The following is a 27,842-nucleotide window of genomic DNA, read 5'->3' as shown; positions in this document are numbered from 1 at the left end:
ATGCACATGGACCGCAACACAGACTACAACAGAGAGAACAGAGATGATCTGAAATACATCTGTCCCGAGCTCATGGACAGCTGCCTGAAGGTCAGGGGACATCACTCAGGTGAGTGTGTGAAAGGAAATTGTGAAAAAATATGGGCCAGGACTTAGGTGTGCATAAATGTGCCAGCAGCCATATCACCCTGCAAGTCACAACTAACAACCCACTGAAGCTCAGCAGGCATGTGTAGCGGCAAGGCTTATTAAAATACAGGAAATAAGTGTTGCTGTGCTTTCCCAAATGAGGCCCCATCTCTCTCTTCATCTCTGTGGTGCAGCCACAGAGAGACCATTAGTGCAGGGTGATTTAAGGTTTCCTAGGACAGCTCCCAAAGGGGGATGCACTTAGCTAAGCCTGGCTATCATGATCAATGGTCATCCATTGGCGCCTATCTGTCTAGGGAGTGCCAGATGGACATCTAGACTGCATTCCTAGGTGTCAGGAGTAAGTGACTCATATCTCACCTTGATCATGTTACGATCCCTGCCTCCCGGCAACGGAAGAGGCAGAAGAAGGCGTAGCCTTACTCCATCAGTGTACCTATCAGTTTTTTTATTCACTACCACACCCCCGTCTCATCCTGTACTTAAACACCTGTCTTTCCCTACCTCCTTGCTCAGTATTGGTTTACCTTTCGAGCTTCCTAGTTGCGCTACTCCTTCTTCTGCCTTCTTGGTTTTCGGTTTACGGTTTTTCCCACTTTGACAACGGTTTTTCGGATCACGCTTTGGCTTCGGTAACTCATTCCCTTTTGGATCTCTGGCTTCTCCTGGACTCTCAGCTCGTTTCTCCGACTACGGCTTTCTTTGGATCACGGCTAGGCTTTATCAGCTCCTGCAAGTGGGTTCATTCTCTGGTTTTGGTTTCTCTTACCGAATCCGTAACAGATCAACCAATCGGGGACTGGTAGGGCCGAGTAACCCACGTGGGACTCTGATGCCCATGAAACTTTCAGCCAATGAACGAGCTGAAGTTCCTCCAGGTAAAAACAGGCAACAAGGAGAAATTCTAAGGAGAATCTCTAAGGAGAATTCCAGGGGTGCGAGACAATTCCAGGGCAGGACAGCCCAGGAGCAGAAAGGCTCCCAAGGGCAGGACATTCTCGCAGCGGGCCTCCTGACCATCCTGAGACTCAGCCCGGACCAACACAGAACGGCCAGTGTGTCCGAGTGCCAGAACTTTGCTTTGTTCTAAGAGTCAAGAGCAGAGGTTGCCACGAGTAACCAAAGGATCCACCCGAGGTTAGCACCAGCAGCAGGCCGCGTGAACAGGTCGGAACTGTGGACAGCTGAATCAGTATTCAGAACTAGCGCTTCATCAGGAACGAACCGGTCCTCTTCCTGACCTGCAGGGACCCACAGTTAACTTTTCTCCTGTGCACAAACTTCGCTAGTTAAAGCCAACACTAACTAGCCGGTCTTCAGAGGGCAGCGCAGAGCATCAGCAGCGCACTGTCGCAAGCCGCACAGCACAGCCTGGCATGGAGCCAGAGAGCACGGATTGGACAGCAACAAGCCTGCAGCTGTTTCTTTGCGCCCACAGGAGATCTGAATCCCCAGAGATTGGATGAGCATTCAACTTCACTGCATTACAGCTCGAGAATTCAATTGTTATCCCAACTAGTTGATATCAATTTAATTCCTAAGAGTTATGTACTTGTTTTGAGTATCTAGTGTAGAAGTTGAGACCAAGTTCATTTACGAAACGGTCTAAATGAATGATATACCGAACGTATGTCCTCTTGATATGTGTAACTCTTCGTGATTGATTGAATATATATCTTTTGTATTCTGATAACCCTCACGATAAGAGCTATTAGGTTTACATGCATATTGTATGTATTAATAAATGTATTCTTGTGTATTAGTACCTGTGTGTGTGCGTTGTTTGAGTTATACCGCATGGTTGGATTCTAAAGCCATTAAAAGAATAATTTTGTGATTTACTGCTACAATTAATAATTGTCCTAGTAAATGCCCAAACCCCTACAGAACTGGTGCCTCGTGAGAGCACACTACACATGAGACTGGCCAGTACCTGGATAGGAGACCTCCTGGGAAAGTTAAGGTTGCTGCTGGAAGAGGTGTTAGGGGGGACAGTAGGAGACGCTAACCCGATGGTCATTGTGGGCCCTAATGCCCCAATATAGTGATGGTTGTGAAAAGGCGCCGTCCTTCAGATGAGATTTAAAACCAAGGTCCTGACACTCTTTTGTCATACAAAATCCCAGGGCATCTCTTGAAAAGAGTAGGGGTGTTACCCTGGTTTCCTGGCCAAAAAAATGTCCCATTGACCTTTCTCAATCATGGCTTCCTAAAAATCCCCATCTATGAACTGGCTTCATCACTCTGCTCTCCTCCCCACTGACAGCTGGTGTGAGGGGAGTGTTCTGGCGCACTATGGCTGCCTTTGCATTGTCCAGGTGGGGGCTACACTTTGGTGGTGGTGGAGGGGAGTCCCCATTACTTGTAAAGTGCTATGAGTGAAGTGTCCAGAAAAGTGAGACGTAAGCATAATCATAGAGGGAGTGTGCTTTGGGTCTAGAGTTTTGAGGAGCCTCTACCCTCTAGACCTTGTCTGTTTAAAAAATTGTAGTTTCCTCTGTGCAGGAAGAGAATTTCAAGTCCCAAGATACCTTGGGGGGGAAACAGCCTGCTCATTTTTTTCTGAGCTGTGAGGAATTACCCGCCTTCTCTCTGGCTCCAAAGATGTTCAGTGTGTGCCTGTTGTTGTTGGTCAGTAGTCTGTGGCTGTGGGAGCAGTGATGGTCATTGTGTCTGTTGTTGTTGGTCAGTAGTCGTGGCTGTGGGAGCGGTGATGGTCAGTGTGTCTGTTGTTGTTGGTCAGTAGTTGTGGCTGTGGGAGCAGTGATGGTCAGTGTGTCTGTTGTTGTTGTTTGTTAGTAGTCAGTGGCTGTGGGATCGGTGATGGCCAGTGTGTCTGTTGTTGGTGGTGGTCTGTAGTCAGTATCTGTGGGAGTGGTGATGGTCAGTGTGTCTGGTGTTGTTGTTGGTCAGGAGTCGTTGGGTGAGGGATCAGTGACGACCGGTGTGTCTGTTGTTATTGTTGTTGGCAGTAGTCAGGAGTCGGTGGCCGGAGAATTGGTGATGGCCAGTGTGTCTGTTGTTGGTCTATCAGGTGTTTCTTCACACATCAGTTCGGAGGGGAGTACCAGTTCCAGTGTGACAGATAGAGGAGCTTGCGATCAGGCTGAAGAATTTCACCCCATGCTGCCCCCTAAAAGCCAGAAGCTAAACAGTGATGCTGAGACAAAGCAAATAATGCTGGAATATAATTTGTGACCCCTAGTTCACACAATATAATGTCACAGGTGTTTTATACACACTGACCTACACAGTTTCACCAGTGTCTTGACTGCAGCATCAAGAAGCAGTGAAACACAATGCTTAAACACACACTCAGCTCCTCCAGCACTGAGAGAAATGTGTGCCAGAGCAGAGAAGCAGGTTTAAAGTCAGCTGTGCCAAGACATTTTCACCAGTAATCTTTCATGCCCTTCTTCACTTATTCTGCTTGTTCTTTAATGTTTTTTTTTTTAGGCCTGTGATTGTATCTAGGTTTCTGGGTTGTATTGTATCTGGGTGACTGTCTCAGTGAGATATGAAACTGGCATAGTTGCTTCAGGCTAATTATCCTGATATATCTGAGACACTGCGCTGTTCAGGGCTCCTCCTCTTGGAGGCATTGTTGTGCCAGGAAGCGGTCAATAATCTGGGAACGGAGACAAGACAGGACTAGGGGAACAACCTCCCCGTCTTCCCTGCACCCCAAGAGGAGGACATGAGGAGATCAGAGAATCAGAGGATTTACAAACCAGCCAACAGCTGATGATACTGGAATCCAGCTACAGTGAGACTTGAGCACTGGGGCTTGGTCACTGTTGCACTACTGAAATTTGAATTTAAAATCATAATATGAAATTTCCTCTTTTCTTTCTGGGTATTATTTAGCATACTTAGTGTATTTGACCATGTTTGAAGATGATTTGCGATAAGTTGACAATGGTATAGTGAGTGGAACATGGAAAAACATGTTTGCACCTGAATATGCTTTTCATTTTATATTAATTAAATCCATATTGTAGCACATTAAATGCACCAAGAAGAGAATCTAAGAACTAATTGCATGTTTCTCAGCTCTCTAAAGCCTTTCTAGTCTGTCTGTTTGAGAATTTTGCAGGAATATGTTTTGAAACTTGTATTGTAATACTTTGTGTCACCAAGGTCTTCAATAAAATTAATCAGACTTTAATATTTGAGGCTTGCAAGCAATGCTGCATGTTAGTGACTGAGTATTGGTTTAGATGCTTTCCTACGGGCCTGCATGTTGCACTATGAACCTCAGGGGTGAAGACTTGATTTAAAGTGTTTGCTGTCGAAAGGGAACAGTTTAAAGTGAAGAGTGAACAGGGTGCACTGTGTTTTGGTTGAGATGACAGGTTGGTGATGGGAGAGAGGTGGAGGTGGGGCTGGACAGGAGATGTCAGAATGGCGGGAAGTTTGGGTGAGGCTGTGCAAGTACTGAGTGCCCTGTAAACAGATATCTGAGATAGCTACAGCAATCAACTGGGAGAGAGTCACTGTGCCAGGGCTCTGGGCTTTAACACAGGTCTCAATCACAGAAGAGAGGTAGTACATTTTACCAGGTGAGAGAGTCATTGTCTCAAGGTGAAACTGTCTTCGAGGGATGTTGCATCCAAAATACAATAAAACTATCACATTTAAGCTTTTTTGGGGGGATCGAGAAGATGATCATGGTGAGACTCAAAACATACCCGTGTTTTCTTCTTTTGAGAATGAGTGGATTATTGAGACGCAAATATTGGTTCAAAATAAAAAATCCATTCCTGTCATTGTTTATCCTTTGATAGATTCTTCAAATCCTTGCTCTGAACGTTGATATTTAGTGATAATATAAAAATTGTGGTTTTCTCTTATTCGCTAATTTTATTAAAATAACAGGCTCTTTTACAATTGTATTGGATGTTTGGAAGGTATAACAGTATCTCGTGCATCCACAGCTAAAATATTTTTTTTAAAAAAATTACAAAATATTGAATGGCATTTGTCTTTAGATTCACATTAAAATTAAGATAAATATGCCAAAAGATTATAATAGAACTCTACAGTCCTAACCTAATGACGCTGGCGAGCTGTCATTTTTACTTGGCAAGTTCTCTAACAAATCTGTACTGTATTTTTAAAATATTTTAGCTGAAGAGACAAGAGGAGTATAAATGAATTCTTCTGCCACCCACTCAATGAATATTTGCATTAAGCTAAATCAAGACGTATGTTGTCCATGACTATAAATTCTGTACAACAAGACAGAAAGAAAGGCACCACTGGGATTTGAGTGTAGGATCTGGGATGTTTACTAGACAGGTGCTTTATCAGCTAAGCAACATAGTGCTCCCCTTTTACAGCCACTTGTACACACCGCTCTGAGACACCCTAGTTCGGTGTGTGCTGAGCCTGCTCGCTGAGCAAGCTGTCTCCTTTACAAGCAATAGTAGCACTGAAACTGAGAGAAAGGATGAGAAAATGCTATTATCTGGCACTTTTCATGTTAAAGGAGCTCAATGTGCTTTCTGTGTACATCAAGATGTCCTGTACACCCTCCACTGAAGCACAGCACAGGCTTGGTAGCTTGACAGCTCCCAAGAAAAAATTTGAAATTGCAGTTGGAAGAGGAAAATGACCCTCGCCTACAGGGAAAAATGGTCATCTAGAGCATGACACCTTATGCCTGGAGGTGCTAGTTTTCTTGACGAAGTGGATAAGTAGTTAAGGCGATGGACTACTAATTCATTATGCACTGCACCTGTGGGTTCAAACCTCATCATTACCAAGCTCACAGATGTGCCTTGTTTTAATAAAAAAGCTGGGTATGCTTTCATTTCCTTTTTTGCTCTTGTAGTACATCAGCAGTATATCTGGACTGAACATGCTATAGCAGGCTCACAGCAGGAACGTGTGACCCACAAGCAATGACAGTATCAGTATCAGATCTGGCTGCAGTATATTGGTTGACGAGAAGCAGTAACGATTCTGTGGAAACAGGTGAGCTTGCTTTAATACAGCTCTTTTGAGCAGAATGTGTCGCAAGAAACTGACCTAAACTCAACTATTTCAGTAACTAAAGACATAAGTGGTGTTGCTCCAGCTGAAACTCATAACCTCGGTATGACTCCGCTGTGCACTGATGACCGATTGCACCCCTGGAGCTGCGTAAGTTTCTCTCTCTACACAGACTGACGCTGCACAAACACAGGGTGAAACATAGGGTTTTGACTGTGGATCCATCTCCACGTGGGGGAAGGAGACAGTAAAATAGCAAGGGACATACAAAAGAAGAACCGAAAGAATTGTGCTCGCTGCAAATTAAAAAGGAAAGAGGTGGTCGGACATGTAAAACAGCTCGGCGGATAATTTGTAGCAACATGTTTTGCGTCAATCAGCATACAGATTTCTCTTCGTGTGCCTTAAGATGTGCATTTTGTGCAGTCATTGTATGACATTGGTTTCTTCAAAAGTCCAGTCAATTGGCAGTAGAGAGCTAGGCGACGCACGCCTTCATGAAGACTCTCTGTAAGGCAATTACATATTTTATTTTCAAGTCGCCTCCTTTACATGCAATAGCAGCACTGACACTAAGAGAAAGGAAGAGAAATGGCTTTTATCAAGCAATTACAGCCTTTGTTTGAAGGAGGGTATTTGTGTGCTGAACTGGCTCCTGGAGAAGTGCAGAACAGTAGGATACAAGGTTTATCAAAACTGACAGCAGCTCCAGACAATAAAGCTTCACACACGCATGACAAAATGCGTGTACGTTTGGGCTGCTTGCCTTAATGGTATAGTGGCCAGTACTTTGTATTGAGACCACAGTACTCCTGCTTTGAAACTGGGTTACAGCAACCCAAGACAAGAGAGCTGCCTTCATCTATGATATTTGAGTGAAGGGGAAAACGGTCATAGAGCTGATGTGCCATCCCACATAACCAATCTGAACAAACACTGCTTTACAAAGGAGCACTGCCTGAGCTTATTGTTGGCAAACTGAAGACCAGATCCACCTCTTCAGTGACGAAAAGTAGAGGACAGGAGCCGCAGTGTTTAATATAAATAAAAGATTTCAGTTTTCTCTGGTGCAACTAGCATGAAACTCTGAATCTCAGGGTTGTGAATTCAAGCGCCAGACTGGCAAGAAACTCCATAGGTAATGATAAGATTTACTTGTATTCTAATAAAAAGAAATATTATGAAACTTTTCCCGATACCAGTTTCACAGTGACTTTGTTGGTGTTCTTTATGAAAATAAGATTTTGTATGTGATCAATAACCGCACCAGAAAAAATATTGGAAAGAAATGGCCTGTCACTAAGGAAATTCATTAAGTAAAGCAGAGACATAATCAGAAAATCGACATAATTGTAATGTTAATCACTTTGCATATTCTTTTGCGTTTTTTTATATAACGAAAGTAGTTCAAGATGTTCTAGTCCCTGTACTCCTCATAGATAATCTAAACGAAATCACAGTACAGTACAGGACACGCAGTGAGAAGCTCACGCAGTGAAAATACTCTTGAACACGACAAGAGTAAAGGTACACTGCACATCTGCAGACATCACGTCCAAGTTTAGTGAGAACTACCTCAGAGATTGTAAGCTAGGTAGTTTCAGATAGTTTTTTAATGAAAGGTTTAAGTAAACCTGAAAACCTTTTCAAGAGACATTTCAGAATCCCAGTCAATTCCAGTACGATTGCTGGATTCTTCGAATTCGGCTGAACTATAGCACAGATCTGCAGTCCACAGTTAGAATACTGTGGGTGCGTTGAATAAGACATACTGCCCAAAACAGTTCTTAAACAGGAGACACATTCTGATTTCAGAATGTGATATACATAAAGTGAAATGGTCTGGGAAAAGTCTTTTGTTTGAACAGTTCAAAATAGATGTAAAGGCGTATTTATAGACTACTTTGAAATGTCTTTAATATGCCTTGTTCAATCTTTTTTTTAATAAGGTATAATTTATTATAGTATGTATCCCTGACAATGTTATTGATACTTTATATGTGTTCTTGTTTGTATTGTATCTAATTTTTGTTGTTCAAATAAAAAGTAAAAAAACAACCTTCCGGATGCATCCTGCTGTAAAAATAAAATGACTTCAAGGGCGCTGTATGAAGAGATCTGAAGACTGCTCAACAGAGGAACTATATCCAGAGGTGCCAGAGAAGTTGAGAGGGGAGAGGGGAGAGGGAGAAGCATCTCAGAAAATGGAGGTGCAGTCGCTTCCAGGCGTCATAAAACCACTAGGATGGACAACAAGAGCTGAAGCCACCCAGCATTCTCCGAGCAAGTAATGTGAAGAACAGACACAGGGTATAGGGTAGTGTGACCGAGGGTCTAAGGCGCTGGATTAAGGCTCCAGTCTCTTCAGGGGCTGGAATCCCACGGCTGCCAGTTGTTTCAGGAACTGAACCACGATCACCTGCTTGGGAGGCAGCTATGCTCATCATTATTTTACCAACGCGCATGGAAGATATGTGCAAATTTTCACTCAAAAGTTATGTAGACAAAAGTGTTCAATAAAAGCGATTTTTGTTCACTCAAAGCCCCACTAATTACTTTGTTGTGATGATGTTTGAATTAATATTTCCCGTGATAAGGTGTCATTGTGTCTCAAAGTTTAAGAGTCTGCTCCCTTTTTTACTATTGGCTGGTATAGGAAAAACTCAATCTTTGTTTTCACAGCTCCATTATAAATTATTTGTCGATGTTTTAACGCCTGAGTGCGTTTACAAGGCATGTCTCAAAAGGACATATTAAGTAAGAACACAATCCTTCCTGTTACCATTCCTGTGGTTGGGGCTGTTGTTTCGCCCTTTATAATTCTCGTACAATATTCACAGGCAGGGCTTTACCACTAGAGTTCTACAGAACAAGTGTGCATCGGCCCATGAAAATCATCAGCAGTGATGGTTTTATATGCGTGGTTTAAGCGAGAGCACTTAAAAGATGTAAAAAGCTTTCAAAGGAGACAGAATTGAACGACAGTCTAGTAAGAAGGTAGAGAAACAACATATCCCCATTGGCGAATCAACCCGTCTCCTGTGTGACTGGATATAAAAACAGCTGATTCATTAGTGCCAAGTGACTGGAAACTTTAATGTGCTATTTTTTCCTTCCATTTCTCTTCATTCCTATGAATTTACTCTGTAGTAAAGGAAACGCATAAGTGGCAGACTGCAGGCATTTTTCATTTATGTTGGATTGCTTGTGTGCAGAGAGCTTCAGCGTTTCCTAGGTAATCTCCACAGACACACTGCTGTGTACAAGTAATTTTCTTATTACTTTAGGTTTTTAAAAACCGCACACACCAGGAGCTACTGAAACTGGTAAGGCTCATATAATGTGCAATGCAATAGCAACGTTTAGGGGGGAGAAATATGCCTTACTATGAATCCTAACACTTTACAGGAGGTATTTTAATCATTATCGGCTCAGATATAGCTCTCAATAAATACATCATGCATTTCAACTCCATCAATATCAGCAGTGCTAAATGTAGATCCTGGTAATACTTCATGAGTTCTTACATTCACATTACAGTATTAAACAAAATGTCGGAAGAATCAATTGCATGCTGCTGATAAAATCTCTCTTCGATGGAAGTTATAGCGTAGAGATGCAAGGAGTCACAGCAGAGTGAGTTGTCCTATAGTTTAGACTTGAAATAGTGTATTGCACATACAAGTATACAATGCAACTGTATTGTTTGTGCTCAGTTCAACTTTAATCAAAATGATACTGCACGTGAACTCTTTCTAGGTTTCTGACACATACACGCTTTTATAACTTTCCCTATTAGGTTCTCCTGTAAAATAGTAAAGATTTCATCTAAATGTATTCTTATGTTGTGTTAGACCATTACAAAAGTCTCATTTCATTGTTTTGGTTCTTCTTTGTCTAGGCTTCTCCTAGTTTGATTAAGGGTTTAAGTTGCTGCAATTTTAACTCTGGGAGCTTCACTTTCATGTTGCTCTTTATAAACTCACCTGTCTCTTTACTTTACAATATAAAATTGTTGTCTCATTTTCAGTTGTTGTATAATTTCTATTCCAAATGTCAGAAAAGTTTTATTTTTTCACTATCCCATGCATTGTTTGCATATTATTGTGTTTTTGCAGTTTTTTCAACATCATAAGTAATTTTTAACTTTACATAATCACGTACTCAGAAATATTAAATATATAGTATTCTAATAGTTCATTAACTAATGATTTTCTTGTTTTTTTCCTTTTGAGTGATACATTTCCTTTTCCTTAATTTTATATTCTAGATATATGTAATATACATTCCCCCAACTACCAATATAGTAGTAGTATTTTCTTAGGGTTATCATAAAGCTGCTCTTATTATCACTTGTAATGATATATTTACACTGATTCCTTCCTCTCAGCGAGAATATGATGATAAAAGTGGTTGGCTTTTATAATTTTTATATATACAGATATATATATATATATTTATATATACAGACAGTACAACCCTGTACTGTGGAAATTTTCTACAGTTCACCGAGTTGTATCGCAGTAAGTGATTGGCTGGCCAAAATGACTGACAGGCAGCACTCATGATGAATTGGCTGTTAGTGAAACGATTGCTTCACTTGATCTCTTTACTGTGCATGTTTAAATCAGCTTAATATTGAATATTAATATGGACATTTTACAACTAAAGGGAAATTTTAGTAGCTGAGCATAAAAAGAAGAGGAGTATAACGCGTCTGAAGGTAATAAATGATATTAATTTAGGAACATAAACATATTATGTAAAATGTATATGTCTGGTTTTGGTAATTTAAATAAAAAATACACACCAGTATTCCACTTTCTTCATAAACATTTTAAGCATCAGTCTTTCATTCGATTACATACTGTGGTTATTTTGGAAAAAGTTTTACGTACTTCTGACTGTATTAAGTTTATATACAGAACTTCATAAAAAGTATATAAAAGTATATACTAAGTAAAAGTATAAGTATTAACTTCAATAATATTTATTCATATTTAATTGGGCTCGATATCACAGTAAAAAAATGTATACTTTTTATAATTTGATTAATAGGGAATATAATATGGAACCGTGTATCTAAATAAATGAATAACGATATAATTATATTCATATAGCTCAAAATATTACAGTAGTAGGCTTTCTTTGTAAACACCTGCATCAATTTGACTCATTCACCCGCGATTACTTGGAAACTTTTGGCCTGCCCTGTTCAGTTATAACTTGAACTGTCAAGCAGTGTGTTGGTATAATGGCTTAGGCATCTGACTTGTATGCTGTAAGTTGGGGGATTGAACCCAGCTCTTGCCATGAGTTTTCTTTTAACAGATAAACATTTCTTTGAAAAACTAAAATAGTGAATATTATTGACAATATATTGAATTTGATGGTATTTCTAAATATCACAACACATTCAAAGTTAACTGAGCTAAGTGATTAACCTTTTCTATGAAAACTTGTGCTCGTTATCGCAGTAAAAAAACTCATACTTTTTAGAATCCGCTAAATAGGAAATATAAGATGGAATCGCTTATCTAAAGAAATTAATAATTATATTAATTTACTGTACTCCACATTCTTTGCAAACATGGCTTATTTTTAATTTGACTCAATCACGCATGATTACTTTCAAAACATTTTAAAACTGTTTGTCTCAGCTGTGTTTTCGAGCAGCCCTTGACAATCCAAGTTCAATACCTCTTTACGGCACAAGTTTTTCTTCTAACAAATACTTTAAAAAAATAAAATAGTAAGTATAATGTACACTATATTAACATGTTTTATATATATATATCATAACATATTCAATGTTAATTTATATTAATAATGAAATAAAAACGTGAATTATCAAACGGGAATACTGTCAACTGTTCAACCGATTTGATTCAAAACACTTTATTCAGTTGGGCAGTTTAACAGACGCCTCAAGCCTTAAAACGAAGTTGTATGTATTGTAATTAGAATCGAGAATAACAAATTAAAAATACCACTGAAACTATAATAATGTGTCTGGTCATTATTAACAGTATTAATTTAATAATAATAATTTCAAGCTTATTCAGAGTCATTTTTTTCTTCGGTTTTCATAAGCTTCACTTATTAAAATACCTGTTTAGGAGACACAATGTTTCAGATGTCGATAATTTTGTGAACAAATGACAGAGCCTGCAACCTACAGTTTTAAAGATCATGATTTGTGAAAAATTCCACAGCTTTAATTTAAACAATATCTAGTACCTGGTTGCAGTTTTAGAAATCCTAGTTTGAATAAAGCGGATCCCAGGTGCAAGTGATAACGCGAGAAGACATTATGGTATATTTTTTATGCATCACTTGAAGCATGCTGAAGTCTCTCAAAACCGTAACAATGTAACATTGTAATATTGTGTGGCACCATGGGCAACCAATTCTTTTAATTTTAAAGAAAATCAAAAATAGGAAACAATAAAGTGTGTGTCTCAAATAGACATTGCATGGTTTTAAAACCCATAAAAACTGGTTTAGTTAAAAAAAACATTTTTCTTTTGTGGGATCAGCTTAGAATCTTTGTGCAAGCTGTACATTTTTAAAACGTTTTAATTAAACATTTTAAAGACTTTAATATTGTAAACGCAACACAAATTTCTTACAGATACAGAACAATCACATTCTCCTGTTTTCCCGTGGTGTGAAATGAATTAGCAGGAGATTGAGAAAACGCTGTACCCACTGAGCTCAGTCAGAGAAAAGGAGGGCGCCGTAAGGACACCATTCTGCAGCGCAGTGTTTATGGCTCTGAGTGCCCCTGCCTTTAAAACTTAATAATAGAGTGTAAATAATTTATTTTAACTTGAAATATTTTATTATTAAACATAGCTTTCTCACCAGTTCGTTTTATTTTTGAAATGATTGTTAAACAAAACAGGGGCTTATTGTACTTTCTAATGACATTTCACATGGAAAGATTATACATTTTAATCATTTTTAATTTAAAAAATAAATTTTAGAAACATTTCATCTACACAAATATCACATACTATTTTATTTCTGATTGTTATGACAACAGATTACAATCTAATCTTTCCACATGTGATGCCATTAGGAAGTACAATAGGCTCTTGCTTTGTTTAACGATGGTATGAAAAATAAATCTAAATGGTGAGAAAGCTATGCTTAAAGTTAATTAAGGAACTTAGAAGACAAAGATAATGATTTACGTAGTTTAATTTTAAAAACTAAATAATAAATGCGAAAAAAGGCGAGACGGGGAGTTAGCCCGGGCTCATTAGTGCAAGGAGTTCAGGAGTGCCGTATAGAAACCGATGCCCTCAGGTAGCGGACATGGGGCGACCTGTTGCTAGGGGGGTTTCAGGACATCCGAACACCAATGCTGAGCCATGACAACTGAAAGAGCCAGAAATATATAGCCCCAGAGAGAGAAACACCGGAAGGACAGCAAATAACCGGAAATGAGAGAGAGGACAGAGAAGGAGCACCTTCTGGCTGCAGAGAGTGTGACAGTACCCCCCCCTTCATGGGCGGCTCCTGACACCCATACAAATAAATGAGCTGCACAGCACTGGGGGGAGACCAGGGAGACAGACTGCAAAAACAAGAAGGAACCAAAAAGTTCCAAGAAACAGGGAACAGGGGGATCCAAATACAAGCACAAAAACAACAACCAGGGAGAACAGGGAGACAAGCTACAAAACACAGCTAGGAACCAAAATTCCAAGACACGGGGAGCAGGGAGACCAAAACAGGCAAAAAACAAGATAAAAAAGCAAAAAAAACTGAGAAAAAATATCGCAGACTGGGCAATAGGCACGTTCACAATCTAACGCTGATATCGGAGTGGACAACCTGAGGAAAGCCAGACCATAGTCCGCTCACAGACACAGATGCCCAGAGTGATAGCCAGCGAAAAGAATGGAGGAACGGCAGAAAGCTTACCATTCCATCACTGATATCGGAGAGAGCAAGACCAGGAAGAGCCAGGCACGAAAACCCGCTCCAGACAGAAGCTCGGAGTGATATCCAGCAATAAGAATAGGAAAGCCAGCTCAACATTCAATCACTGATATTGGAATGAACAAACTTAGGAGAGCCAGGTACTAAAACCCGCTCACAGACACAGATGCTTGGAGTGATATCCAGCGATTAGAATAGAGGAACTGAGAAAAACAAACAGCACAGAGAACAAGAAAAAACTGCGAAAAAACAAAAGGCGCCGCTGGCGGGGTCAAAAAAAGGGCTCAGCATTCTGTCACGGAAGTCTGAAAACAGGACGAACCGTGGAGAGGCAGGAGAGCAGAAAATGACCCTATGCGTAGCGGCGTAACGGGAAAAAGGCCTGAGCTGGCAAGTGTAAAGAGTTCAGGATTGCCGTATAGAAAATTATGCCCTCAGGGAGCGGACGTGGGGCGACCTGGTGCTAGGCAGGTCTCAAGACATCCGAACATCAATGCTGAGCCCGGGCAGAGTGCAAGACCCGGAAATATATAGTCCCAGAGGGAGAGAGCAACACTGCAGAGAGCGTGACAGATACAAAATAAAACTCAACTACTATTTACAGATCTCATATTAATATTAATACACTGTTAACATAACTAACATATTTTAGCTTTGTATTTCACTGTATTAACCATGCTGTTACTATACACATCAGATTAAGTTGGTAAACTTTACTAAGCTTTGCATTATTCACTAAGCAAGTTAATTAGGAATATGATTCTGAAATATACCTATTTAACATGTGAGTATGAAATAGATAAGCTTTTGCATGTCAAGTAGATGGCAGTTGTTCTGATATGCTGGCAGCTGGTTACTAACAACATTGCTTTTGTTTTCCTGGGTCAGTGTAATGAGTTCTGCTTTCGATCTAGTATAAACCCAATTCCATGACAGTTTTGTTGTTTTTCAGCAAATGTGGGGGGAAATATGATTTATAAAAATGGGATGAATTTAAAGAGAGGTATTCCTGTCACTTAAGTTTCCTGAGAGATAAGAATGACATATTACTGCCCCTAGCCCTTACCTTCAATTAAGGTAATATAAGGACTTAATTAATTAAGAATTAAGTAATAATTACAGGTTTGCAGGATTACAGTGGTACAGGATTGATGCAATACTCCTTATCATTTCAAAAGGTAGCTTTTTTGAACACCACTACCTTGTCCTCAACTGGCCACTGCACAAAAGAAGAGAGATATAGATCAATCTCTTATCTGCAGTAAGGAGTTAAGAAGGAAAGGGAAGGTTTTGGGTTGAAATCCCAGGTGAGATGCTGTGATTCTACTCTTCAGCAAGATACTTCACTTGAACTGAACAAGTAAAATATCTGTAAGTGTATTGGGATAAATGTATTAACCAGACAAATACATTATTTTATATGGAAAATAGTCACTAGAAGGATGTGGAGCTGTTCCATGGTGCCCTCTTGTGGTCTGTATTGAAAATTAAAAGGCTGACTTCCAAGCCAGGTGGGAAGTAGAGATAGATACAGATGCAGCCATTCAAAATGCGTGCGTTATTTTGCGGCATACCCCGGTGGGCGTGTCGCGGCATCACGCAGTGTCACGCAGTGTGACGTGGTTAATCGCGCGTCATTTGACGCTCTGCCGGAAACTATCCGGCGTCACCTTGTAAAACCGCCAGGGGGAGCTTAACCTCTCATGTACAGCATTTGAGCCTTTAATTTTGAACAGTGTATTACAGCATGTTAATCTTCAGTCATTAAAATGTTGGTATATTTTATGAAAGCAAGATTGCTCAGTTGGACAAAAGTACACAACCTACCTTTATCAGAAATATTTATGCATCAAAGCCTTTACCGAAGATATTACTAATAGTATTAATAATGGATGACTTTGGACAAGCTGTATACTCAAAGTATAATTTCTTTAGCACATTTGTACAAGCACTTGGAATCTGTCCAAACCATACTTTGTCAGGCATTTTGTTTTACTTCAACGGGCATAAAAACTTCCTTGCTTTTAACAGGGCGTTTCATAATTTCTAACTACGAAAATGATTTAAAATGCGACACCTATCATTCAACTAGAGCTTAAAATATCACAAGGAAAAATACACACCGGTATTCCATTTCTCCCTAAACATTGTAAGCTTCGAAGTCTTTAACTAACGTGATACCGGAGTCAACAAGCATACTTTTAGAATTTGATTAAAAGGGAATATAATATGGAATCGCGTATCTCAAGAATTTAATAACGGTATGATTATATCCGTGTACTGCGGCAGGGCTGTGTAGGGCTGTTTCGCCTGCCTGCTCATGCGAGCTGACTGTAGCCGACTGGTCTAGGTGCGTGCCTGCCAACGGGCAGGTTGTGTGCTCGAATCCAGCTGGTGCTGAACCTTCCAGTTTTATTTATTTATTTTTTAATCGCGTAACATATTACCGTATGCAAACTGTACTGTATACAGTATGTATATGTATATTTAATGTCTTAACTGTGCCCGTTTAATTGAATTTTAAAAAATTATTTAACACGAACATTAAGCTGTTTACATCTTCCGCCTGAGAACAGTCACCCGTTGCTACCCAACGCAGAATGGTGATTGGCTGACACCATCTGACACCCCTCTGATTGGAGAAAAAAGACGTGCTAGTTTGCTATACATACTGTAACAGGAAGAGGATTTCTTTCTATTCAAAACGTGTATTTTAAAAGTTTAAGAAGTAAAAACCTTACAGCGTACACAGATTTCTAAACTGATCAGGATCGTTATCTTTGTCTTATGCATAATAATATTCACCGCTCTGTGCAGCAAATTAATAATAAACTTTATTTTATATAGCGTTTTAAACGAATAAGTAATTAGATTGCTCATAAACCTAATCACTTGCTTTTTCTTTTTATTTAGGCTCAGATTTCAACTATAGATCGTATTATTAATAACCATAATAACAACCAACCAACAAAAACAACCATATAAACATAATACCAACCAAAAACATAGATAACAACCACAATACAAAATCAAATATATCAAACCATTTTACTCTCGCAAAGTCCTCCAATTATCATAATCCCGCCCCTTATGCAAAACCAAACCTTCCTCCCATCCCAGTTTATCCTGTTTATCATAAACAAAATCCACCTCAATTTTCAACATAAAGCATTACACAAAATCAATACCTCAACACTCCATACTCAACAACGATAATTCACAAACAGCCAGAACATGTAACTACACATTCCCAAACAGACCTAATTTCCATAGCCCCGCCCCTTATGCAAAACCAACATCCCTCCCCTGTTCTCTCTCTCCCCTGGCGGTTGTAATTGTTTTTATTTTCAAATAAATTTTAGCAAAGTCATGCATTTTAAAAATCTTAAGATTTTTATATTTATGTCTTTATTTAGTGGTTTCATTAGTGACAAAGGCTAAACTTTCTTGGAAAAATGTCTTTTATGTAAACCATGTTTGCTGTTTATTCATTCAGGGCTAAAATATGTTCATTGTATTCTAATGAAAGAAGGGTTCCTTTCGCCGTAGTCGGGAGCCTAGCCTTTAACTAGTAAGTACTGTACTTACTGGGTTTTTGAGGGGGGGGGGAGAAAAATCGTTTTCCCAGCCTAACAGTATTGTTTTTAACCTGTAAATTTGCTGGACAGAGAGGTGAACATTATCACACAGAAGACAAAGATAGCGATTTACGTTGCATTGTGTATCGTGCTGCTTTAATACAGTTTTAAATAATTGGAAGTCTAAACAGTATCAGCTTTATTTATGGGTTTTAAATAAAGGTGATTTAAACGCGATTTAAATCAATATAAATGTTTATATTGTAACGCATAGGTGACTATTCATTGTTATTAAAATGACTTAAATTCGATCATGTTGTGATATTTAGAAATATACATTTGTTTGGTGCGAGTGAAGTTTTATTTAATCTCTGAGCCATACTGATTCTTCTGGAAGCCAGTTTCCGCCAGGGAGTAAAAAAAAACACACTATGGTATTCTCTCCAATGCAGTGCAGTTAAAAACATACCTCTGATGCTGCTCCTAAATGAATATCGTTTATGACCATCAGAAGCTTTATGCTCCTTTTCTTTTTTCCAGTGGATTGAACAGGGAGAGGCATTTCATGATGTACTTTTCACTGATGAAACAACAGTGGCTCTGGAACAGTTTTCAACCATGTCGTTTTATAAAAAGGGGAGATATGTACACGTTACTGAAGCTAAACGTTTAGCCTTTGTCACTAATGTAAACACTAAATAAAGACGTATAGAAATCCCTACGTTACAGACTGTATATGGCTGGTATTGGTAGTTTAAAGAAAAAATACACACCAGTATTCCACTTTCTCCCTAAACATTTTAAGCATCAGAGTCTTACATGTGGTTATTTATTGCATAATTTAATTTTGAAAGCCACTGAGACATCAGGTACTACTGTTGTATGGTACAAGTGTGGTACTTTTAGGGGTACCACGGTACAGAACACTAGTTATTTAAATATGATTGATAGATAAATAGGCCCACTTTATTCATCCTGAAGAAGATAGAAGACATCCTGATGTCTTAACACAGATACTACAGTGCTTAAGTACTACTCACGTATATGTTTCTAGGTTTATATTATGCATTTCATACGGTCAAATTACTTTTGAGCAACTAATAAGAAGCGCGAAACGGTATGCGTTTTAGTTTCGTTTCGTGCTGGGACCCGTGGATTGATTAGAGATATCAAGTACATACAAGTCATTTTTTAAATGTTGTAGTTCGTCTTGAAAAAATGTTACGAGTACATCATCTATCAACAATTACACAGGTTCTGTTTCCATATTGCGGATTTTGGTTACGTAATATTATGTTCTAGATTTCACGTTGTGAATATATGATTTGGGCAAACAGAGCCGCAAAGAAGTACATTATGGGTGGTTGTTTTTTTTTTTGCAGTTTTATCTAGAACAAGCGATGCTTAAACCTTTGTCTGATTCTTGTGAAACTATCCACACGACAGTTACAGTACCTAGGAGTTGACTTCAGTGATGTCACTGATGGGATGTTTCTAAAAATCCATCCTCTGTAAAACGTCTTCTCTAGTTGTCCTGCATATGTATTCGCTAATGAAGCTGTGTGTTCTGAGCCTGGATCTCTACATTTGTGTATGAACCAGCTTAGAGGGCTAAAGACAGCTTGTGTTTAAATTGAGTGTAAGGCAATTTATGCTTCTAAAGTCATGGTCAGCATTTTTGTACTGTGCTGTAAACTTGTTCTGTGCCAAGTCACATTATTTTATAGCGTTTTTATAGCGTTATCAAATCCGGTGGCGCGGTGTTAGTTTCCTGACTCCCATGTCACATGGTCTGTGATTGAAACCTGTAATACCGGTTTAATTCGTCACAGCCAGCACTCCGGTTGTAAAGTAGAAGCAGGCGAGATTTCCAGCGAAAAACACCTCCCCCTTCTTCAGGTGTGAGGGTCTTCTGCTCAGAATGAAACGCTAAAATGTAATGTAAGCTCTGAATGGGTTCAATTGTGATTTGGGCTTGATTAAGGTCGCTGCCTTTCATCTAAAACCCTACTTGAATCCTTCTAAACTAAAAATCAGTGTTAGTGAGTTCTAAATAAAGAGGTATCCAGGTAACAGTGAAACGGGCGGACAGTCTGGGGAGATCGCCCGTTTTCCATGTAAATAGTTCCCTGGTTCCGCACCCCTTGGTGTTTCTCTCGCTCTCTCTCGGGTCACCTGATCATTAGCTCGAAAGATTTGAGTGCTTTGTGTATATTCTAATGGTAGTGGGGGCAGGGTGTGTGGGAACAGGTTTGGTTGAAATTGCATTGGAGATCTATGTTCTTCACACCTGAAACATTTTCTCTGAAAGCATTTTCTTCGCTGTTTAACCGATCTTGTTACAGCATGTTACAGTTTACTATTATTAACCATATTAATTTTAAGTGCTTAATGTAAAATCTTGTAAAAATATATTTTCATTGTTCAAATATACATTAAGTCTGACTATCATATAATAAGTTAAATACAAAACTAAAGAAAAAATAGGGTTAAATATAATTCAAAATATTTTGCTAACAATGTTAACTGTTTATGAATAATAAAATGTATTAGCTAAGGAGTAGGATGGCACAGTTGTTAGTATGTTTTTTGTTTTGTTTCTTTTTCATAAATACAACAGTAGTACCTGATGTCTCAGTGGCTTTCAAAATTAAATTATGCATGCAAACCTGTGAACTAGAAAGATAACTAAGATATTCATCCATTTATAATGGTGGCAAAGTGGTTAGCATTGCTATCTTGCAGCACTGGGGTCCTAGGTTCAATTCCTGCCATCCTGTGTGTGTGGGGTTTACATGTTCTCTCTGGGTTACATGGTTTTTCTCCATATGTGTGATATGACTCCCTCTCGCACTCCAAAACATACTGGTAAGTTAATTAGTTTATGGGAAACCTGGCCCTGGTCTGTGTGTGTTTGTGTCTGTCTGTCCTGTGATGGACTGGCACTATGTCCAGGGTGTATTCTGCCTTGTGTCCGTTGCTTACTGGGATAGGCTCCAAATCCTCTGTACTGGATAAAGAGATTAAAAATGGAAGTAAAGGCACTGTGTGGATGGAACTATACACAGTGTTAGAAACCCACTATGAAATGGCAGCATCTCACTGAGAATAAAATATTTTATACTGCTGGCTTAAGGAAACAGCCTTTCCACCTCTCTTGCACATCAGTATCCATACCTAGTTATTTAAACAAATTGCCTCTAATTATAAACATCTTAATATGCTGGCTCTGTGGATCCGCATCAGCTATGTTTGCCCATTCCTTCAATTCATGTGCATCCAACACACAGTTCAATGCCAGCAACTACACATAATCTAAAATACAATCCTTATTTCAGTATCTATGTAAACATATAGTCTGTTAACTTCATCATCTTCATCAAAAGTATGCCTAACCCCATTAGGAAGTGTTCTTGTTATAAGTGTATTCCTCAGCTTTCCCCAAACTATCTTCTTCTTGCCAACATCTCTAGTCTTTTATCCTGCAATAACTCAGCCAACACTTAAATCTCCAAAAGCTGCTTGTGTTAATTTCTTTAAATCACAAATATCATGTGTAAATACTGGCCATGTAATACTCTGCATTGTGGAATAATAGTTTATTTTAAAGGGAACGAGAGAAACTAAGAACTAGAGAAATCAAGAAAAGCTTTTTTTCTAGAATTAATAAATGCACATCCTGTTCACTGGGGAAATTAAATCCACACTGAGCAATCTTCAATATGTTCAGAATATGACAGCAAGAATCCTATCAGGGATGCAGTACACCTGTTTTCAAGTCCTTGCACTGGTTACCTATCAGATTTCGAGTCAACTTCAAAATCCTTATCCTCCTTATATACTGTCCTACAACTGTTATTATTGATCTCCGAATTATTGTACTTGACATGACTTCATTCAGCCTTTCCTGAACGTCTATGACAGGCAGAGAGAGTGCTGTTTCTGGTGCGATCTTTTACAGCTGACATTTCACTGTTTTAAACGAACAAGAAATTAGATTGCTCATAAATCACCTATTCTATATAAACACAGCGTAATTGCCCTCCGAAAATCTTCTTTTTCTTGTTCGTTTTAGAGACCTTGATCGAAACTGATTTTAGATGCCAGAAAGGATTTATTTTCTCTGTATTTCCTACATTGCTTTGTCGAGATTTTAACTTTATATCTAACTTTATATCTAGGCTCAGATTTCAACTATAAATCGTACAGTAATTAATAGCAGTAAATACTGATGTTTATACATAAAAAAGTCATGCCTTGGAGTATAGACCCCCAAAGGAATGCCATAGACTCAAACTGCAAAATAAACACATACAGAAAGAAAGTATTTGTATTGTAATTGCAAATCCTGGTACTGTATGAGTGATTGGTATGACTTTCCTCATTACAAATCTCTTATTAGAATTTAAATTTCTCTGTAACTCCAGGTCAGAACAGAGAAAATGTAACTGCCTTAAGGAGTTTACGATTATGAAAAATAGAAGGATAAGCATGATACGTATGTCTTCTGTCATTTTCTAAGTCATGTTACTGAGCACCAAATCTTATTGAGAATATGAATCCATTTAAGGTTTATACCATTAAAGTAACGGTTTATTCCATGCTGAAAATGTTTGTACCAGACTTTTTTGAGGCCTGTTTAATTGTGTCTGAAGTCTGATGTTGTAAATTTTATTGTTAAAAAGATCCATGAAAATGTCACTACTAAAGTTAGCTGGTACTGTTGGTACTGTAAGTGGCAAGTAGAGCTCATATTTTAGATTTTGTGTAGTTGCTAGCGTTGAACTGTGTGTTGGATGCACATGAATGAAGCGACGGACACAAGGCAGAATACACCCTGGACATAGCGCCAGTCCATCACAGGACAGACACAAACACACACACACACCAGGGCCAGTTTAAATCTAACCTCAGAACCTTTCTTTTCAGAAGACTTAGTGTCTGTATCTGCTTCATTTTCTAATTTTGGTAGCACCTCTACCTGCTTGTCTTTCTTATATGCATTTACTTTGTAATCTGTGGTCCTTTTATCTGTTTTTACATCTACTGTATTGCTTTGAGATGCCACCTTTAATGGTGATATATCAAATAAAGTTTTTTATTATTGTTATAGGGAAACATGATCAGATTGTCCCTGGTTCAGAAAAAAAAGATCTAAAGTATACTAGTTTGTCACTCTTCTAATTCCCTTTGCTAAATGACTTTTCATACTAATCTGATCAATCTAACTGCCAGTTTTCTGTGCTTTCTCTATCCTGCTAGATTTGCAATTATTCTGAAAATTTTCATCTTGAAATAACTCATTTCTAAATACCTTTTTCACTGTTAACATCTTGCAGCAACTCTGCGACAAAATATACACTCTGACAGTTCATCCTGCTACCAACATTAAATAAAACAAATCTTAAGATTTCTATATTTATGTCTTTATTTAGTGATTTCATTAGTGACAAAGGCTAAACTTTCTTGGAAAAATGTCTTTTATGTGTTGCGGAAAAAACTGACTTGCTTTAACAAAATATGTTTACAAATCCTTTCACCTGCCATTTTCGTAGTTAGAAATTATGGAACGCTCTATTAAAAGCAAGGGAGTTTTTATGTCCGTTGCAGTTCTTTTGCAACATGAATATAATTATATCGTTATTAATTTCTTGAGATACGCGATTCCATATTATATTCCCTTTTAATCAAATTCTAAAAGTATGCTTGTTGACTCCGGTATCGCGGTAGTTAAAGACTTCGATGCTTAAAATGTTTAGGGAGAAATGGAATACTGGTGTGTATGTTTTCTTTAAAGTACCGATACCAGCCATATACTGTATGTTTAAGTTCCAAAATTAATATCGTTTATGGACTTCACACGCGTTGCAGTATGCTCCTATTCTTTTTATGCTCAGGCACAAAGTAAAAGGGGATGCTTCATATTGCTTGACTAATTTTAAAAACTAAGTTAGAAATGCAGACGCTCCCTCGGTGCGCTGCTCTGGTGCGCCGGCTCTTACACAGTGCCTGTCTGCCGTAAGCGTTACAATATACATACCCAACACTGCTTGTACCCATCTGTCATGCAAATAAAACACCTTGAATTGAATTGAATTGAGGGGAGAGGGGGGGAATACTAAAGCCAATACTGGCTCAATACCCTCGATGGGCTTTGACGTGCTAATGCGTTGGTTTAAGAGTCCGGGTGTGGCAGGCTTCCAATGTCAACTCGACTCGATTGGAAGACAATGAACGTATTTTGTGATATTTAGAAATATAAATTTGTTTGGTGCGAGTGAGGTTTTATTTAATCTCTGACTAAGGGAAACGTTTCATTTTTTTCAAAGAAATGTTTGTTAAAAAATAAAGTCATAGTTCTATGGGATTCAATCACAGACCATGTGACATGGGAGTCACGAAACTACTGTAACACACAGCGCCACCAGATTTAATAACGCAATAAAAACGCTATAAAATAATGTGACTAGGCACAGAAAAAGTTTACAGCACAGTACGATAATAAATGCTGACCATGACTTTAGAAGCATAAATTACCTTACACTCAATTTAAACACAAGCTGTCTTTCTGTATGAACCTCTAAGCTGGTTCATACAGAAAATGTAGAAATGCATTAGCCTGATTATGATTAAAAAACACATAATTAAACACGCGTTTGCGATTTAAATCAGAACACGATTTAAATCAATATAAATGTTTATATTGTAACGCATACTGTCCAGCCTCCATTTCTCTATAAAAATTTACTCTGTTGCACACACACACACAATAGAAGGAGGAACCGCTGTCAGAAGGGAAGATATGTTCAAAATATCGCAAATATCGATCATGTTGCGATATTTTGAAATATAAAAGTCAATTGATTGTCCATAATATCGCTATTCTATTTTTTCGAAGAAATGTTTGTTAAAAGAAAAGTCCGGTACCAGCTGGATTTGAACACACAACCTACCAGTTGCTAGGCACGCACCTAGACCAGTCGGCTACAACACAGCTCGCATGAACAGGTAGGCGAAACAGCCCTACACAGCCCTGTCGCAGCACACGAATACCATTATTAAATTCCTTAGATACGCGATTCCATATTATATTCCCTTTTAATCAAATTCTAAAAGTATGCTTGTTGACTCCGGTATCACGTTAGTTAAAGACTTCAAAGCTTAAAATGTTTAGGGAGAAATGGAATACTGGTGTGTATTTTTTTCTTTAAAGTACCAAGACCAGCTATATACTGTATGTTTATGTTCCAAAATTAATATCGTTTATGGCCTTCACACGCGTTACAGTATGCTCCTATTCTTTTTATGCTCAGCTACTAAGATTTCCCTTCATTGGTAAATTCAATATCTACAACGGGCACAGCAAAGACGTTTTTACTGTAAGTCTTTCTACGACAGACCAACGGACCACGAGTGCCCCTGTCGGTCAACCAATCACTTACTGCGGTGCCACGCGTCATCTTGCGTCATACTGAGCGACGTCACCTGCGGTACGTGTCTGTGACGCACACTTTGAATGGCTGCATCTGTAGATACTACTTTATTAATCCCGTAGGGAAATTGATGAAAGTACAGTTAGTGAAAACAAAGGTGAAGGTTCATCTGCTGTCCTTGTGTCACAGGGGAGGGAAATAATCACCAAACATCCACACCAGATCTGCTCCTTATTTCATTCCTCCGCATTTGTCTTGGATTTACTCTGACACCTGTCCCAATCCATGTACGTGGAAGAAGGAGTCTCATGACAGAGGAAATACATCAAGAGCAGCCATCGACATTGTCGGTGTTTGCTGAATCCATTCATAAAGTTAAAATCAATTACTCATTGGGAAAAAAATGCTGAACCTCTACACGTAGTTGTGATTTGCAAACCCTTGCAAATAATTGTATGTGTTTATCTTTTCTAGGATCCAGAATAAGAGTTCTTCAACAAGCTCAATTTAGCTGTTCAGCAAGCTTACTGCAACAGTTTATGGCAACAACAGAGGTTTATTTTTTCTATTGAATTACACTCATCGATGGCGTATTTCAACGCACATAATTCTAATGAAAAGCAAGAGACTTGTATCTCTTGTTGACTATAAACATTTATGTTGATTCATGGTACATTTGCTATTTATAATGAGGTATGTTGGCAACTATGGGTCAATTGCAACAACCTAAGTGCTCACTTTACTTGAAATTGGTGTGTATAAATGTGAACTCAAAGGCATTTGACTGAAACAAAATGTAAAGAAATGTGCAAGAACTGAGTACATTTTCATAGCACTGTAGTTACAATGAAATTCCAGCAATTGTTCATTATTTAAGCACCTACAGTAAGATGGCTTTTGCTTTCTCTAAGACAAGCCTGTGTGAGTATCCCGCAATGACATATTCACTAAATTCAAATGTGCATCAAGATGTGAAAAAAAAGAAACTGAACAATGAAAATGAAAGACTTGAAGCTCTCGTGAACCTTTGTTAAAAGAACCATGTTTTTTTTTGGTATGTTGGCTACATATTTGCTACTTCTATATTCATTTTGATTTTTTATTTATTTATTTTTTTAGGACAGCACAAAAAGAAGAAAAACATGCACATCCACATGATCTATATAAAATCATTAGTGAAAGTACAGTGAAAACACGTGGATCACCAAAAGTTTACTTACTAAAGACAAAAACTGAGAATCTTAATCCGAAGGGGATGATCAGAAGGTGTACCTTTGGTAAAAATGACCCAAGGATCAAGAACAGGACAATAATGATGGTTGGAGCCACAGGCTCTGGGAAATCCACCCACACTAATTCAATAGTCAATTATATCCTGGGAGTTAAACAGGAAGACGACTTCCGGATTGAAATTATAAATGAGAGCATAAAGAGCAAATCTCAAGCTGAATCTCAGACCACAGCAGTTACTGTTTACAAAATCAACAAACAAGACAATTTTAGAGTTCTATTTTCCCTGACTATAATTGATACTCCAGGGTTTGGAGACACTAGAGGGATTGAGCAAGACAGAATTATCACTGAAAGTTTGCGCGAGCTGTTCAAATCGCCAAAGGGTGTTCACATGATCGATGCGGTGTGCTTTGTGGTCCAGGCATCACAAGCCCGTCTCACACCTACCCAGAGATATATTTTTGACTCTATCCTGTCAATATTTGGAAAGGACATCAAGAAAAACATCATGATAATTGTAACATTTGCAGATGGAAAACCTCCTGCTGTTCTTGAAGCCATAAACGCTGCAGCTATTCCTTGTATTAAAGATAAGAAAGGTAAACTGGTTCACTTCAAATTCAACAACTCTGCCCTGTACTCTGTTTGTAACAGCAAGAAACAATCCAGTAAAGACAGCGATGATGATGATGAGAGCTTTGACGAAATGTTTTGGAAATTAGGTGAAAAAAGCATGAAAACATTTTTTGAGGCAGTGAATGAAATGGAGCCAAAGAGTTTTCAGTTAACCCAGGAGGTTCTGAAAGAGCAAAACAGCTGCAGGCCTGTGTGGAGGGACTGCAGCCCCAGATCAATGCTGCATTAAATAAACAAGAGGAGCTCAGACGGACTTGGCAAGAATTCGAAAAAAACAGACAAGATGGAGGAAAACAAAAATTTCACTTACACAGTACCAGTATCAGTGAAGGAAAAGAAGGACACGGACCACTACTTAAATAATTGCAACCGCTGCAAAATGACTTGCCATGATGACTGTTCCTGGGCTATTGTCCTAAAGTGGTGTGATGTAATGGAGGACTCTGAATGTATAGTCTGTCCTGGAATGTGCAGTGTGGACCTGCACGTCAGAGAAAAAGCAAACTACATCCAGACAGTAAAACATGAGAAATGCACCTATCAAGAACAAAAAGCACAGTATGAGCAAACGTGCGGGGCGACAATGAATGCAGAAATGGTGTTAGCAGAATTGCAGCGTGATTTGGATGAAACCGAAAAGAAAGTCGAGATGTTTCTTCAGAAATCACATGAGTGTGTAAGCAGATTAGAAGAGATTGCGTTGAAGCCCAATCCTCTGTCTGCAACAGATTACATTGAGCTCCTGATTTCCAAGGAGATGGAGGAACATAAACCTGGATTCAAGGAGAGAATTGGAAATCTTCAGAAGAAGAAGGAACAAGCTCAAATAATTCAAAGTGTTCAGAGTCTGTGTTGTGACTGA

The 27,842-nt window shown here is 38.6% G+C and overlaps 1 pseudogene; it reads left to right on the top strand.

Moving 5' to 3' along the window:
• Window positions 1-27,842, top strand: LOC148825645 (uncharacterized; annotated as a pseudogene).

The sequence above is a fragment of the Atractosteus spatula genome, chromosome 10 (genome assembly GCF_055471065.1).
Source record: "Atractosteus spatula isolate fAtrSpa1 chromosome 10, fAtrSpa1.hap1, whole genome shotgun sequence".
Lineage (NCBI taxonomy): Eukaryota > Metazoa > Chordata > Actinopteri > Semionotiformes > Lepisosteidae > Atractosteus > Atractosteus spatula.
This window is presented reverse-complemented; position numbering and strand designations above follow the sequence as displayed.